This window comes from Sceloporus occidentalis, unplaced genomic scaffold (assembly GCF_023333645.1).
Source record: "Sceloporus occidentalis isolate IW3139 unplaced genomic scaffold, rSceOcc1.0.p SCAF_89, whole genome shotgun sequence".
Lineage (NCBI taxonomy): Eukaryota > Metazoa > Chordata > Lepidosauria > Squamata > Phrynosomatidae > Sceloporus > Sceloporus occidentalis.
In genome coordinates, this window is record NW_028317069.1 from 4,234,570 (window position 1) to 4,252,460 (window position 17,891).

A 17,891-nucleotide genomic window follows, 5' to 3' on the forward strand; every position below is an offset into this window, starting at 1 on the left:
ATTCAGCGAGGAAAGGCTCAACGGGGCGTTTTGTTTAATGATTAGTGCTGCTTCTTCTTTAAATGCTGCCAGCAATGATTGACACGTGGCCAATGAATTGTAACTTGGCCTGTTGATAAGAAGCAGGTCCAGGAGTGAGAAGACATGTCAGCAGGACACTTAAGGAGCACATCAGCCAATAACAGAACAAGGTGCTAAAAAGTGTGTTTTTAAGACAAAGATCTCATTTTCCCCTCTGAACATATTCTCACCATTAATAGTCACCATGAAGAAAGGGGGCACATCAAAGCACAAAGGAGTCACAGATTAACACCTCTCCAGGGCTAATTCTTTTCATTAGCCCTTAAATGTCACTCACTCACCTCCTCCACCCTCTCCACTCATAAACACATAAGCCAGATACATGTTTCAAGATAAGGACTGGCTTGCCATGAGCCTACAGAGGTGGGCTTAAGTTTCGCTTTGTTTGGAGGTAAAGAGACAGTCCTAATTTACCTCTATCTGTCTCTGGCCTTTTTTTAAGGTGACATGTTAGCCCGCCTGATTAAAAGGTGTATAAGTCCGGGTATGTGTTTGGTTAAACCTCCCCCTGTCCATGAAGAGGTAACCTACAAAGTCCTCAGCCTGAGAGGAATTGGATAATGGTGTTATCTGCAATATCTAAACCTTCAGCTATGTGACTAAAACCCAACTTCCCGGAGAAGAAAAGATTACAACGGACCTTTCGTACCATGTCGGCTCATTCCGTAAGGCTCACAAAAATAACCACCAGCTGTGTTAATTGAGGATTTTTATAAACATTTAACATATTCTTTGCCATCTACTCGTGATAACTCACTGAGCAAGCACAACATTTCTAAATTATTCTACCCTGCGAAGATTGCAGGATTGGGAAAATATCTACGGAAATATTTAGAAAAAAAAACAAAAAACAGATTTGAAACCTTATTTTTCTATGCTGTCTAAATAAATCAAGCTAAGAGGCCCAAAATATTTTTCAAGAATATTTAGCAAAAAGTAGAATTGTGATGGCTGAAAAATGATTGAAAAAGTCTCATACAGCGGACTGAAACGTTTTCCCGGTTTCCCCATCGCCTTGTGTTTTTCAGTGTTATAGCGCCAAAGAAAATTGTGTAAATCTGTTATTCAGATGAAAGAATGCAAATATAAACATTACTAGCAACGCAGCTAGAAAACCGGTCAAGCTGCCACAAAGGGACGGTACCTGTTTTGTTCCACTTTGATTATTACTTTTTAATGAATACGGACGTGACTTATTTTCAGTGGTTAGAACCTCACCACCACTTTTTTATTGCTATTTATAAGTCATCCTGCAACATGCGCAGTAACAAAGGAATTAGAAGAATCCATACATCTGAGTCATTAGTGGTAAAATGGAGACGTGAATTCCACAAACCCAGCTTATTTCAACACAAGCCATCACCAAACAATGGGTCTGCCCTGCCTGATTTCACATTTTTCAGTTTTATTTATGAGTTCGGAAAATGCCTCGTGCATAATGCCCGCTTTATTCGATACAAGGCTTGCAACCAGCAGCTGGTGTAACTGTAAGAAAAGGGGCAAATAACCCCAAGTGCTGACATATTACCGCAATGTGACCTCTTTACAGAAATTGGAGTGCGTGCCCCAAATCTCAATCATTAACGTATAATTTCAACATGTGAAATAAAATGGCCCACCCAGTATCCTCTGATTCAGTTTAAACCACTTATTATGTCTGACTCTATTTATTTTAAAAAAAAGCCTTGGGAATTTCCCATTGTAAAGAGATGGTTAATAATAATATCAGCTCTAATTGATTAAAAAGGAGGTGGAAAACTCAGCAGATCCCCAGGTGGTGTTGGGCTCTGCAGGGTCCCGGCTGCCGATGGAGTTGGACAAGTGTTCTATTAATCATGTCTTCTATATACCAAGACATATACCATGTTTTGTCTTTCATTCATAAAGACTATCCTCCCCTGCAGGCATGGGGCAAAGGTATAAGGAGGACAAGTCCAGCAGACCTAGTTAGGTGAAATGGGTATTGCCAAGGATAGGCAAATTGTTCTCACAAATACTTCCGTATCACTGTCAAGGTTTGGTGCCTTTGGGGCATTTACTGAAACATCCAATCAAAAATCTACCCCTGTTTTACCAGGACCTTGGAGAACCTTCAGATATTGGTGCAAAAAAGTGTAATGTGCAATCATATGTACTAGGTATCTCAACCTCGTTGGTTTCCGTGTACAGATTTACCAACGTGTTGAAAAACCATATATCAAAGAACCAATGATCAAAGAAGACCATTGTCTTCAGAGGTACAGAGGTTAAGAAAGAAAGCTTAACAAAAATAGTCTTACTTTGCAAATAGACAATAATGTTTCATTATCAATCTCCCCTATCCCCATACATTCTCCATTTCCCTTATCCCCACACAATATCCCTCTCCCCTATCCACACACATTGTCCCTCTCCCCTATCCCCACATGTCCATCTCCTCTATCCCCACACATTGTCCCTCTCCCCTATCTCCACACATTGTCCCTCTCCCCTATCCCCACACATTGTCCCTATCCCCACACATTATCCATCTCCCCTATCCCCACACATTATCCATCTCCTCTATCCCCACACATTGTCCATCTCCTCTATCCCCATACATTGTCCCTCTCCCCTATCCCCACACATTGTCCATCTCCTCTATCCCCACACATTGTCCCTCTCCCCTATCCCCACACATTGTCCATCTCCCCTATCCCCACACGTTGTTGTTCTCCCCTATCCCCACACATTGTCCATCTCCTCTATCCACACACATTGTCCATCTCCTCTATCCCCACACATTATCCATCTCCTCTATCCCCACACATTGTCCATCTCCTCTATCCCCATACATTGTCCCTCTCCCCTATCCCCACACATTGTCCATCTCCTCTATCCCCACACATTGTCCCTCTCCCCTATCCCCACACATTGTCCATCTCCCCTATCCCCACACGTTGTTGTTCTCCCCTATCCCCACACATTGTCCATCTCCTCTATCCACACACATTGTCCCTCTCCCCTATCCCCACACATTATCCCTCTCCCCTATCCACATACATTGTCCCTCTCCCCTATCCCCACACATTGTCCATCTCCTCTATCCCCACACATTGTCCATCTCCTCTATCCCCACACATTGTCCATCTCCTCTATCCCCACACATTATCCATCTCCCCTATCCCCACACATTGTCCCTCTCCCCTATCCCCACACATTATCCCTCTCCCCTATCCACACACATTGTCCCTCTCCCCTATCCCTACATGTCCATCTCCTCTATCCCCACACATTGTCCCTCTCCCCTATCTCCACACATTGTCCATCTCCCCTATCCCCACACATTGTCCATCTCATCTATCCCCACACATTGTCCATCTCCCCTATCCCCACACATTGTCCCTCTCCTCTATCCCCACACATTGTCCATCTCCCCTATCCCCACACATTGTCCCTCTCCTCTATCCACACACATTGTCCATCTCCTCTATCCCCACACATTGTCCCTCTCTCCTATCCCCACACATTGTCCATCTCCTCTATCCCCACACATTGTCCATCTCCTCTATCCCCACACATTGTCCCTCTCTCCTATCCCCACACATTGTCCATCTCCTCTATCCCCACACATTGTCCCTCTCCCCTATCCACACACATTGTCCCTCTCCCCTATCCACACACATTGTCCCTCTCCCCTATCCCCACACATTGTCCCTCTCTCCTATCCCCACACATTGTCCATCTCCCCTATCCCCACACATTGTCCATCTCCTCTATCCCCACACATTGTCCATCTCCTCTATCCCCACACATTGTCCCTCTCTCCTATCCCCACACATTGTCCATCTCCCCTATCCCCACACATTGTCCATCTCCTCTATCCCCACACATTGTCCATCTCCTCTATCCCCACACATTGTCCATCTCCTCTATCCCCACACATTGTCCATCTCCTCTATCCCCACACATTGTCCCTCTCTCCTATCCCCACACATTGTCCATCTCCCCTATCCCCACACATTGTCCATCTCCTCTATCCCCACACATTGTCCATCTCCTCTATCCACACACATTGTCCCTCTCTCCTATCCCCACACATTGTCCATCTCCTCTATCCACACACATTGTCCCTCTCTCCTATCCCCACACGTTGTTGTTCTCCCCTATCCCCACACATTGTCCATCTCCTCTATCCCCACACATTGTCCATCTCCTCTATCCACACACATTGTCCATCTCCCCTATCCCCACACATTGTCCATCTCCTCTATCCACACACATTGTCCATCTCCCCTATCCCCACACATTGTCCATCTCCTCTATCCCCACACATTGTCCCTCTCTCCTATCCCCACACATTGTCCATCTCCCCTATCCCCACACATTGTCCATCTCCTCTATCCCCACACATTGTCCATCTCCTCTATCCCCACACATTGTCCATCTCCTCTATCCCCACACATTGTCCATCTCCTCTATCCACACACATTGTCCATCTCCCCTATCCTCACAGATTGTCCATCTCCTCTATCTACACACATTGCTCATCTCCTCTATCCACACACACACACACTTGTCTTCTCACGCTATGTTTCCACCTAATCAATTCATTAGAAAATAGGAATAAAGCTAGAGACAAAAGGAAGAGCAGAGGAGAAGATGCAGAGCAACAGAGAGAGGGGCATTTGAAAGGAGAGTGATAGGGAAGGGAGGTATGAGATCTGACTTGGGATAGTCCTCAGGGCTTACACCTGGTATGAGTTCATGTTACTTACCCTCTCAACCCCCCTGCACAAAGGTCAGGACCTGACCCCTGTCAGGCTCTTGTGAAACAAGCCGCAGGCCGACAGCTTCTTGAGACCCATGCAACTCTTAATTAAGGATGATTGCAGCCTTTGCTGCAAGGCTCAACAACACATTCCTTGAGTTTTTCACATAAATCAGTTACTTTGGTGATTTGGGTGGAAATTTCTGATGCCTTCTGGGGTCCAGATTGTTAACAGGTTCAGCAGAATCAGTCACCTGGCTGGATGGAGCCTGCCGCTTTGTGGAGAGGTCTTTAAAAGCCACAAAGCAGAAGTCAAAGCAAGGCGGGTGCTATGATATACAACCTGGTGGTTCAAACCTGTCCTCAAAGGCCATAATCTCACCAGAGTTTGAAGACTGGGCTAGTTAACATGTAATTAACTAATTATCTCAGCCTATCTCTACACAATGTGTGATATCCTAAAAACCATTGCATTTCATCTGCAAGATCGCCACCGACTTCATCATCTATACTGCTAGTTACAGGTGAAGACATCTAATGATGTCACTTCCTGCTCCTACGTCCTAGAAATTAAAGTATATTTTGTGTTAAAGCCTCTCGATTGCACATCTTGTAGTGTAATCAGCTATGGATTGTAGATTAGCAAAGACAGGAAAAGTCAAGTCTAAAATAAATTGCAGTAGAAAAAAAAAGCAAAACGGTTCGAAGTTTGCAGAACAATTACCCACGCCCGGGGCTAGAGGAACATTTCACAACAAGTTCTTTCTCTCTTTAGCTTTACGTTTAGAAACAATTAAATACAATAATAATTCTAAGTACCGCGTTGCGAGAGTCTCCAGTAGCTTCTGTAGTCTCAAAAGTCACAAAAGTCAAAAACTGGACCTTGCGAAATGACACACTTTCCTTTGTCCCCAGTATGGATTTCTTCGCTAATACAAGTCTTTACCTGTAAAGGGGTTATGTCTTCTCCTTAGAGCTCAGAGGAACCTGTAAATGCTCACACATGAGTTGTAAGTCAGTCTGTTCTAAGGGGTCAGAGACAACCCCCTGCCGTGGCTGCTGTTTGCCCTGACATATCTGAAGCTTCTCCAGTTAAAGAACTTTAGACAGGTGGAAATGTCCAGCCTTATGCTGTCCAGATGACTTTAAAAATAACTAAATGTAGTGCCTCGACTGACACTAAAAATTCATAGGACACAAGGGTCAACCCCATGTATCCATTCCTTCTGCGAGGCACGGCTCTCCGTCAGTGTTTCCTCGTGGTCCTTCACACTCATCCCAACAATTTCCTTCCATTACAATCCCAATCCTTACTCGTGTATTTATGTTTTGTGTTTTCTCTAAGCCATCTCCATTTTGCAAAACAGCATGGAATTCTAAGTCTAAATGGTCATTTTCCATACCTCCCAAATCCCCCTCTGTTGCTGAGACAGAAATCACTCTGTCTCTCTTTCCTTTGCTAATGTGTTTTGTTTGTGTGCTCAGAATGTATCATAGATTTCCAAAGCCTTAAAACACATCGGTGCTATGTTTATAAGCAACAAAATAGGCTTTGTATTCAATTGTGTAAGACATTTTTTTCTTAGAAATGGCCGTCAGTAGGTCACATCAGTACGTAGAAAGTAGTGATAGAGCCCCCCACGCCGTGGCATCTAACCAAACCACGTAAAACAAAATGATCCCTCTTTGGTAGTTTTAAATGTTCAGAGGCAGGCATTTTCTTTTCAGAGAGGAGCTTGTTATATGTCATTTGCTTTTTGTTTTGGAAATTATTTGACATTATTCAAATATACCCCGAAGACAAAGTAATACTAAAAATGCTTAATATTTCGTTTCCTGCACTATAACCGTCCTGCATTTAACCCATCGCCCTACGTCATTAAATCCGCTCCTGGCTTACTGGTTTGATTCCCGCGCCCTTGCTCACCCTCTTCAGTTTGGCCCTAACTGCCCCTCCACCAATTCAACTGGCCATGCATTTACTACGGGACTAATTCTTGGATGCCCTCTATCGCAGCTGCCTTCTGTTACCCAGGCACAGTGACAGCGTATGCCAAATATACAATATGATATAATATCATTTCATTTAGTATATAACATAGTACAACCAATTTTTCCTTTTTGCTTTTTTTTTTTTCGCTTTTTGACCATTTGAATGACAGATTCATCTCACAGATTTTGTATTTTCCTCACTAATTGGATATTTCACATCTCTAATTAGATGCTGGTTCTAATTTCACACAATATACCAACGCTCAAAACGGGACACCAGCGTGAACAATAAAGCAAGGTATAAAAAAAAAAAAGTGTCATCGCTCTGGAGAGATGAAGTAAATCGTTGCTTCTTTCCTCCACCTCCATCCACAGCTCTTAAGAAACTTGGCAAATGTTAGCATTTTCACACATTTTGCTTTTATATACTTTTATCAGAGGGATTTGGAGCTGGGATCAGTCTAACAGGTTATAAGCACCATCTGTGATACACACATACCCACACTTCTGCATGCAGTACCCCCTCCTCCAGCGACCAGGCAAGCTGCTCTTCAACATGAACGGAAGATTAAAATAGATTTGTGTTATATATTTAATTTTATTTTTTCTCATGGAGCGCTTTGATTGTTTTATATTTTAAATGAATCGAATTCCTTTTAAATAATACAATATATTTTAGCTTGAGGGCATGCATCATTTGCTTGTGCCTCCCAAAGAAAAGTATAACAATAATATATATATGTACTGGGAACGCAGAGAACTAAAAAGGTTGACCAATACAGAAAAAATAATGATGTATCTGGATCAGATGTATTTATTATATTATTATAATTATTATAATTATTATTATTATTTATACATGCTAGGTTCTTTTCGATTCCCAAGGGAGAGTATTCCCTATTTTCCATGAATTATGACATTAGAGAATTATATAATGATTGATGATAGTATTTATCTTACCTATTAGTGTAAATTAAAATGATGGCACCGTTTGCAAAATTGTCATTTCAATTAAATGGATTTAGTCAAAATTATTTGGCAAAAAAAAAAAAAACTAGAACAATAAGCATTTTTATTATTCTGGTTACTGAACAAAAAAAAATCTACTTTTAGCGTTGAACAATAAATAGTTGGAACCGATTAAATCAAGATTACTATGAACATTTAGAACTTATTTATGATTTCTCAAGACTAACATCCGAAATGTAGACATACAGAAAAGAAAATGATACAACTTGCGTAAAAAGATAAAATAAGCAGCCAAGGCGTCAATAAGATTTCTCTTTGCAGTCACATAAATTTTTTGGGATTGACATATACTGGTCTTTTTCGGCTTTTTAAGATCAGTTTAAAATTATAAAACCTTTGAATTCCATGTATTATGATTGTTTGTGGCGTACACTAATTCACTTATTATTCCTAAAAGCATTAAATTGACTAGATTTAAATATAAATATATAAATATATGTTAAAATTATATATAATATGTATACATCACATGCATATAATTCAATAGTTGAATCTGTGTCGACTATTTGATGTACATATACGGTAGTTTGATGTACATTTTAATAACTTTTATGTATTCCGCTTGTCTTCTAATCAACAAAAATTCAGGGGCAAGAAAGGCAATGCAGTTCTCAAATAATACAAAAAAGCACCCCCAAATAATATACATAATCGACTCCTGATTAAGCTACTTTAATTTGACCCGTGCTTTATCCACATTCAGTCATATAATATTCCCTTTGTCATATGGAAAGTGCATTTTATTATTTTCATCTAATAATATTCCTAGAGGAAAAATGTTATTTTTTGATGAACTAAAAATTAATATTATATATATATACAAATTTTCTTTTAAACTTAAAAATATGAGAAATTGGAATGAAAATGTATTTGACCTATACCACATAAATATTGTGTGTGTGTGTGTATATATATATATATATATATATTCTAGAAATAATTTACAAATAAAACTTGTATTAATCTGTTTGAAAAAGAGTGGATATTATTTTATATCATAGTTGAGGTCCAAAGGGATTGTTTAATTTAACTTTACTTTTCGTTTTAACTAAAAATAGTATGTGTTTTTAGTGAAAAGGAAGAAAAATAATGTTGTTCCTTTTATGTTTTGCTATTGAGTTTTATTGATTTTCTAAAAACACTCTACAGATAAATGCCACATTGACAATTTCTATTTTTTTGTTCGATTTGCTACATTCAATTTGACAAGTAGAATAACATCCTACATGTGCAATTTATTGAGTACTGACCTGGTATCTACCATTTGTTATTTTAAGCGCTAATAATTTCCATCTGTTACTGGTAGATTTTCCCAGGCAATTTTTTTTTTTTAACCTAGAAATTTTTTGGATAAGAAAACAAGAATTTGAAACGTAAATTCCGGCCACATTATTCGTGAGGCAAAATATGTGTAATCTATATAGATAGGAATTAAATGTAAATAATCTCTAAAATATTACTTTGGACTAAACCACAGAGTGCAAATGATTACCATTATATAGGTGAAACCCCAAAGCTAGCTTTATTTGTAGTAATTGTGATACCATGTCGTAATTTCTGCACACAAAGCATTCAAACAGTTATTATTCAAGAAAATAATTTGCTGGTATTTTGTATATTTACTCCTTATGAATGGGGCATTATTCTCCGAAATAGTTGCTACAATGAAATAGGGATTAGGGTTCATTATAATTAATTACAATTAAGTAAGTATTAGTGAAAGGTGACGGAGGCAGGTTCGACTGAATTCGGCATGTATTGTCCGAGACTAATACAGGCATAGACGGTGGACCTTAATGAAGCTCAATAATTAGACTGGTTGACATCAAAGTGATATGACTTCAAATAGGGACCCCACTAATTCTACCCAATTCTGCGTCAAAGAAGTAGGCAAACACAATAGGGAAGATTTACTAACTGCTTGTAATCCGTAGAGTATCCATATATATAGAAGAAATATATATATATATATATATATATATATATATGTAAATAGGCAAGTTACTAACCTCCAGAAAATAGAGATTAGTTTCAATTATGATTTTAATGCATTACAAATCATTTGTTTTCTGAATTCAATTAAAGATGGATGTAAGCTCCTTTGATCAGGACCCTCCTTTCCTTTTGTTTCTGTAAGACCATTTGTTATGTGATGCGCTACTTGTTATGTCCTATTCACTCATTGTACAGCGTTGCGGAATATGATGGCGCTATATAAATCAATTAACAATAATAAGTCTGAATTTACGTAGCCTGGAACGTTACTCGGTCCTGAGTTTCTACGACGCGCTTCTAATGACTGGATCCACGGAAAAAACATGTGTGCTGTACTATTAAATTATGCGGTCAATTCATTAACTAATATATCTTCTAACGCGTCACATGTTCAAAAAGAAACACTGGGGTTAGTAAACAAGTTATGTTGGTTCTTGGATCCTTGACCCATAAAATCATTACCAAATGTGACATGTTCCACCAATGTTTTCTTCCTTTAAGTCTCGGCTCCAAGGAATAAGAAAGATTTAGAGGGGAATGAATCCAGGTATAACATATATAGCTTATATAATAAGTTGGTAAATATGGCATGATGTGGCCAGAGACTGGGGGGGCGAAATATCTTGAACTCTTTAAATCTGATTCCACGCTGTTTGGTACCTGTATTAATACTCATAACCAAAAATAATTAATCCGGATATCTATATTGGTAAATCTTTTTGATTATTGAAGATCTCAAGTTGGTAGGTTCATGCAATGATGGGAATAAGTAAAACCCATATAGTGTCATACGCTGGAAGGACCGGGAGGAGAGTGTTAGAATTAGATACAATATTTATTTATTTATTATAAAATCTGAAACATATCATCCTCTATAAGTGAATTTTTGCATATGAGCATACAACCACAGAAATACACATAAACCGTCTTATTTTTTATTTTAACAAAAACAAATGTCTCGAGGAGATTCAGTATACTCTTACATGACGTATTAAAGCTGATGTAATGTGATACACAATAGAGGCAAGCCTGCCATCTAGTGGCCATAAGGAAAATAGCCTTGTAAATGCTATAATTAATGTTAAAATAAACAGTGTTAAATAGAACTAAATATACTCGATTGGTTATCAAATATTATGAAAGGGGTTTTTTTATTTATATATTTACTGTGTGTGTTTTAATGGTCTATTGGCCATGTGATTCCAGAGCCAGGTGCATTCTGGGTTATGTAGTTAAGTATTGTGCTGTGTGATGCTTGCGGTTGGGCAAAACGAGTGAAGAAACTACATTTCCCAGCAGGCACCGCTGTGTGTTTTTACGTTCAATCGTCAGCTCCAGGGACAGAAGGCCGTGAGTGGAGCTTGCCTTTGACAGTAAGTCACATGCACTTGCAGGGTACCGGGCTCACGTAGAAGATACCAACTGGGCAATTAGGGTATTAAGTGTTATGCATGTGAAGTACCTGGACTAGGTAAGGACAATGGTGGTTTAGGGGTTACTGCCCTTAAAAATAAATAAATGGGTACAAATATTTTCCGTAGCGCAAATGGTGCATTAGTCCAGGGCCCAGTCACCCATAGGTGCCCCCTCCTGCCCCCTTTACCCATACATTGCCTAGCACAGGAAGGAAACTAGGGAGAGATAATGTAGTATGTACCCAGGACCTTAATTCATTATTGGTTACGCTTCCCATCTAAAGGGACACTTTGCGTTGGAGATGTGGCAGCCTGGCGGGGCTTTAGCAAGGCTTTGTATGTAACTTGGTGCATGTTGCTATAAATGTAACTGAGTGAGTTGTTTATTTACAAGAAGAATGTTTGTTTACACATTTTATTGATAAACATACTTTCTTCTACTTTAATTTCTTCTACGTATACTTTCTGCTTCTATAAACATTATAGTTACTGTTAGGGCTGTAGAACCCTGTAATACCCTAATGCCCAGAAAACATTGTGAACTCTTAGAAAAGAGGGGCACAAAGATGTGGGAACCCAATATAGCCTGGTCAAACTAAACAGGGACCCTTGGGAGTTATAGTTAACATTAGAAGCAGTTCTATGCATTAATCATCCATAATTATGTGCAAAGGGTGTTGTAATTATTCTACTTTATTTGATTAGTCAAATACTTGCCAGCTTCCAGGACTGAATTTGTGATGACAGGTATCATTTATTTATACTATATTGATAATCTTTTTTTTATTTATTTAACATTTTCATAGTTAAGTGTTTTTGTGAGTGATCCACGTGTTGGGTTATTTAGAAACTGAATCTAATCGATTCTTGGGTGAGAACTTGTTTTTTTCTTCCTGTTTTTTGGATTTAGTATCTTTACTGTTCTGATGCTCCCGGTGCGCTTGCTTCAGTCTCGCATAAAGACCCCTTGGACGTTGGTCGCTGGGCGGTGTTTTACAGCCCAACCCAACATGGAAAAGCCAGTGGAGAAGTCTATCAGATCCAAGCTGAGTGAAAGTCTTCAACCCTGCCACCTAGAGGTCAATAATGAGAGCTACATGCATGCGGTACCCAAGGGATCTGAGACCCACTTCAAAGTGGTGGTGGTCTCCGAGATGTTTAATGGGAAAACTCTGATCCAGAGGCACAGACTGGTGAATGAACTTTTGAAGGAAGAGCTGGCTGGGTCTGTCCATGCGTTGTCCATCCAAGCCAAGACTCCTCAACAGTGGGAAGAGAACCCAACTGTTAGCAAGAGTCCGGCTTGCATGGGTGGTTCCAAGCATGACCCCGAAATGAGCAAGAAGATAAGCACTTCCGCGTAGACTCATACCATTGAACTGAGCATCTACTTACCTGTACGTTCATGGATTGTATGTACGGTATTCTAACGTGACTGCATGTTCTCAAATACATATTAATGTCCTTTCTGACTCGCAAATTGTTGTTGCTGGTGTTATTGTGTCCCAAATTTATTAGCAGGACCAGGCATGTCCTTAAAATCATATTGTAGATTTTTGGTTTTGTGAGGTCACACCTGTTATACCACCAGGGATGATTTTTCCTTTTTTTTTTTTTCTCGGTCCTTTAATGTTTCTTTTCTAAGTTGCTTGGATAAAAAGTGTGAGTCGGATAATAAAAAAAAACAAAAAACCACACCTAAACGTGAACAGATCGGAGGAGTGATGAGACGGAGAGAAACCTTCAAATACGTAAAGGGGTTAAACAAAGTATATGAGCGGACGATCGTTAAAAGAAATACTGAGACAAGAGGCCGTATTGTGAAATGAAAGCGTCAGTGGCTTAGGTGGAAGTTAAAATGTATTTCCTCAGTCAGACAGAGGAGAAAAGAGGGGAAGAGGAGAGATAAACCTACGGGTGAGAGGTAGAGAAAAAGAGTGAGGCAAAGACAAGGACAAATAAAGATGAGAGATAAAGACAAATAAGAGATAATAAAAAGTGATGAAAGAGAAGTGGGAGAGAGAAATGAGAGGAGATCCGGGTGCTGGGGTCCGTCCTGTGTGCGTGGCTTGGGTGCTGGGCAGTTCTGTGGATGCAATCTCAGAGCTGGGGCAAGTCCTATGTGTGTAATCTGGGTACCAGGGCTGGGGGGGTGGGGGCATGTGTTTTATGCACTCATCAGCCCTGGGCAGAAAGGGGGAGTTAGTTTTGGCTATAACTGGCCACACTAATGAACATTACCAGTTCTCAACACGGCTTTCAGTAGTGTTAATAACAGATTAAGAAGGTAAGTATCTTGTCTTGTGGTGATGGGAGTTGATTTAGTAAAGGATCAGCTCCCCTTTTCTCATTGAAAGCATCACCAATGCCTCTTTCTAACTCGCGCGTCCTACTTGTGTGGTGATCCTGATTTTCTGTTAGTGGGGTCTGTGCTTGAGTCATATGTGGCCCACAGAATGATGAATAAGGTGTGTTTTACTTTAATTGAATGGCTGCCAAATAAATGGATGTTTCCATGTTTTAGTGCATTAATTAGGGATATTCGTCCAATAATCTTACCTGTGCTATGCCTTTGGTTCACAAACTTGCAAAATTATTTTCTCCCACAACAAAGAGAATATTCCATGTGTTATTTAAACAAAAAAAGTGACCAATTGGCAAACATTTTCACACTTGTATACATTTATTTCATTGATATTGTTCCTCACGCTGGAAATAGGACTATTGCACGATGGAGGTTTCCAATCTCCCGGAAAATGATGAATCTTACACAAACCTTTCCACAGCACCGCATCATCATGACAATAAAATCCCCCCCCTGTAGAGTTTTTTTTTTTTGTTTCCTTTTTTTTCTTTTAATAGACAAAATGGATCATTTTCAAGACAACAATTGTAATTATTTTTTTCAAGCCTCTGCTTTTTACAGATATCTAAAACTACACCACAGTACAGTTTGCTAACAAACAGGTACTACTTATGTGAAGACCGGCTACAACATACAATAAGAAGGGGACAATAAGTATTGTCATTAAATAGAGACCGGAGGGGCACGTAGGAGAGGAGGTTTTGGTCTTCATCAGACAAAGGCTACCTTTCTAAGCTTGGTTGAGTCTAATCTGTTTTAAGAAAGGATCCTAAAGGTGCTTTAAAGTACCCACTCGCCACAGACTATCTTTACAGAACTTAAAGCCTATAATTCTGTAGCCTTTACAGTGCCTGTAGTCACGACTTCAGTGTTATTTCCACACACACGTCTTAGTAATCACTATTTATTATTTCTGTTTTACTTATCTCCTATCAAACTATGTTATCTCTAAAGAGGTCATGTCCCTTTATCTAAGATGAAACACCACATTTTCAACAAGCACAAAAAATGTAGTCTTAACCCTGTTATATGAAGCATTGGGATTATCCAATATGTGTTTAGTTTTATCTATTGATAGCATTTACACTACGTCCGAAGTCTGTTATATGTTACCTACATCCATCCTGCGCTCCACCAAAGTATCTGCTTACGTTTGGAAAAGTCCTTGTTAGGTTACACCGGCCCTTGAGGACATAAAGTCTGCTCTAACTGTATTTTACATCTATAGTAACCAAAAGTCTTGATGTTTGTGCTCATGGAGGCTTTGCTCAGCCGTGCCAACATATTTGTAAGACCCCTCAGCTACTGTACCCCTCCGTGTCTTTGATGTATGGTATTCCAAATACAGTTACGACAGTTACCGCATCATCAGTTGGTACAGCGGAAAGACAAAAATGAACAAAAATAAATAATAGTATAAAAATATTTGGCAATAAATAACAGGTGACGTATACACGACACACAAACTGATTGTCACAATGTGTTCCATGAGAAGCTGATGAAGATTGTGTAGTTGTTTCTTTTGTGTTATAGTTCTTAAGTCTCTTGATTCAGTCCAGTTCTAAGCAAAAAAAAAAAAAAGGATTCTTTTTTCCATTTCATTAAATCACCTGGATTTTGAGTTAGAAAGTAAGTTCTTTCCTTTCTCAACAGTTTACACACGATGTCATCAGTGACGCCAAAAAACAGAGAGGGGAAAAAATCTAGACTGCTTGGAACCACAACATTCCGCACATTATACTATGTTCACAAATTGTTCTACGCAGCTATTTACAGAACTAACAATAAAGACCAATGTATTGCTGAGCTGAAATGTAATTTCCTTATTTTGCCATTTTGGTTATATTATTCTCCTCTTCCAGGCCTTGTTAACAAAACATGTAACGTAGCATTTTTAAATTAACCGATTCATTTAGCAATACATTGACCTTTGTCATGGGTGAAAATCAACAGAACAGGTACAGAATTTCAACGAGTTTTCCCAATTCGCATTCCAAAAGTTTATGCGCTGCAAAGTAGTCTAGAGTTGGGATCCAGAGTTATCACAATATAGATTTGTCTAGGTATCAACAGATACGATACAAGTAGGCATTTGAGCCATAGATGTATTTATGTACAAGAACGGAATTCACATCGGCCATAACCTATTGGAACCCATCATACGGTTGTGACGATATTGTAGGGATTGTTAATAGGACCAACTATTAAAAGGAGGGTCAGTCGCTACCTCCTCAAGTCCAAAGACGCATCAAAGTAATTGTATTCTAATACCATTCTGTACAGCGTCTGTTATTCTGTTGACGGTAACATCAAAACGCTATAATAATTTGGATGCATTCATTGGCCATGTTAAATAACCTGTAGAATGGTATAGCATTCCTGATTTCTTACTATATATAATTTATGGAAGATGGGTACCATGAAAGTGGACATTGTGTAACCCTACTTTAGCATAGGGATGGGTTATATATTAATTTATTTATTTTTTCGGGTGGGGGGTAAAATAAAAGTGGTTCTTTTTTGCCTGCTGCTTCAGTAGCTCCTGCTATAGTGGGCAAAAAAACGCCAGCTTCCACTCGATGAGATCATGACGCATAAGACACTTCCTAAAATGTGATGTCAACATCACACAGCTTGTGGCAGATACGTTGGTGGAAACTCCAACGTGGGAGAAGAGGGTCTTCTGCTAAAGTTTCCCTGGGGTAGAAAGTGTTTCTTTCTGCTCATCTTCAGCAACAGGCAATCTGTAGAAATTCAATTTCAAAATAGTTTTTCTACTAGAGGTTAAAAAGTCCATATCTGTTACTTAAACACATGAATGTGGGGCGAAATCTTTTCAGAGGTGAACTCCTGTTTGTTTATGGCAACTCTAAACACAATTTTTCTCTAAACTCTACATAGAAATCCTAATAAGCTCTACGTATTCTGATCGCTACACAGTGACGCAAGATACAGCACAATTACATACGCGTAATACCTGCCATTGAAAAATATTTTTTCTCATATTTTGTTTACATTTCTGTACAAATGAGTACATCGCTCAGGTTAAAAGCACTGACACGCTATAGCTGTACAGGAATTACCCAGACTAATTCAAGTCAGGCTACAGATTTAGTGAAACAAATGTCAGCTCTCCAGAGCATGAAAAGTTGAGATCTGCTCTACTCTTCTTTCTGTTTGAAATCAGTGTTTCTTAAAATATTAAAAGTTCTAACTTCTAATCACCTTTCATATCAGCAGTTCCATTTTGGCTTGTCCATTTAAATACTCTAATATCAACTACCTAAGTTATCTGTGCTATACAAAGTATTGTGCATCAAGCCAAGAAAGGCCAGAAAGTCTTACAAAAGTTCTTCTTGGTATCTTGAACATTGGTCGTTTTTTTTTAATATGCTAAATATGCTTGTTACAGCTTACCAACCCAAGACGACCTCATCGGCCAGTTGACTAAAGAGGATCTGAGGAGTTTGTCAGCTTCACAGCCAACGTTCAGAGTAAGTACGAACTTGATGTTGAGTTTCATCTTCTGAAGGCCAAAAAAAACCGTGGTCACGTCAGTAGAGACATCTGGCTGAAAAGCTCAGCTATGATTCTTAAGAAGGGAATGTCACCTAAGAGCAATTGTGTGCTGACGTGTCTATCAAAACTCCATATTAAGTCATGCTCTGTTGCTCCAATCCTCAGAACCACCAAAATACCATGTTTCATCTTAGACGATTTCCAAAATTATCATAAAAATCAGGAATACCTGTCCTTGACCCAGACAAATTGGGTTTTGTTATCTTAACAACAAAGCCTACTTTTCATATGATGTCCTTCTGAGTGTGAAACGGGGAAACAATACAATAGATAACATTCACAAAGTATGCACAATATAAAGATATGTTTGAAGCAGATGACTTGCAGACGTGAAATATTTAGCAAAACACGAAATGCCAAGTTTAGCAGAATGGACAGTCAATGCCCCTCACAGCTGTTATTTCTTCTACATGTCTGTATATAGTTTTCCAATAATTTCACAACATGTAAAACATTTGAATTTGCATTGCTTGTCTTCAACAAGGTAGGGGGTGACATTTTGAGTCGCGCTCATCACTTCCTGTTACATCTTATAGCAGTTTCTAGTAGATGCACAAACAATATTTCCCACTAAGCCCAATGAAAAACTATTTTGTGATCTCAACACCTTACACAGTTATGAGAGATCTCATATAGAAACAAGAGTTTCTTTGTAACCGTGCTTGGCACGGATCAATGGGTTGGCTACTTATTAATGGATATGGGA